The following is a 252-nucleotide window of genomic DNA, read 5'->3' on the forward strand; positions in this document are numbered from 1 at the left end:
ACACACACACCCAGCGTGCGTACATAGCGCACTTCCATACCCTTAATGTGCGCGCCAGCAATATCGCAGAAGCACCCCCACCTTGCGGCGACTGTGCATATCCCCATCCTTCCGCGTGCGCCTTTACGCACAGCACATCTCCGTCAGAAAAAGTCAGAAGGGAAAAAGAGTCACGAAGGTGCATCGTCATCTGTCATCCATGACTGTTGTCACGGTAGATTGGGATTAGATTAGATCGTTTTGGGTGGCGCA

The sequence above is a fragment of the Oryzias melastigma genome, linkage group LG23, assembly GCF_002922805.2.
Source record: "Oryzias melastigma strain HK-1 linkage group LG23, ASM292280v2, whole genome shotgun sequence".
Classification (NCBI taxonomy): Eukaryota; Metazoa; Chordata; class Actinopteri; order Beloniformes; family Adrianichthyidae; genus Oryzias; species Oryzias melastigma.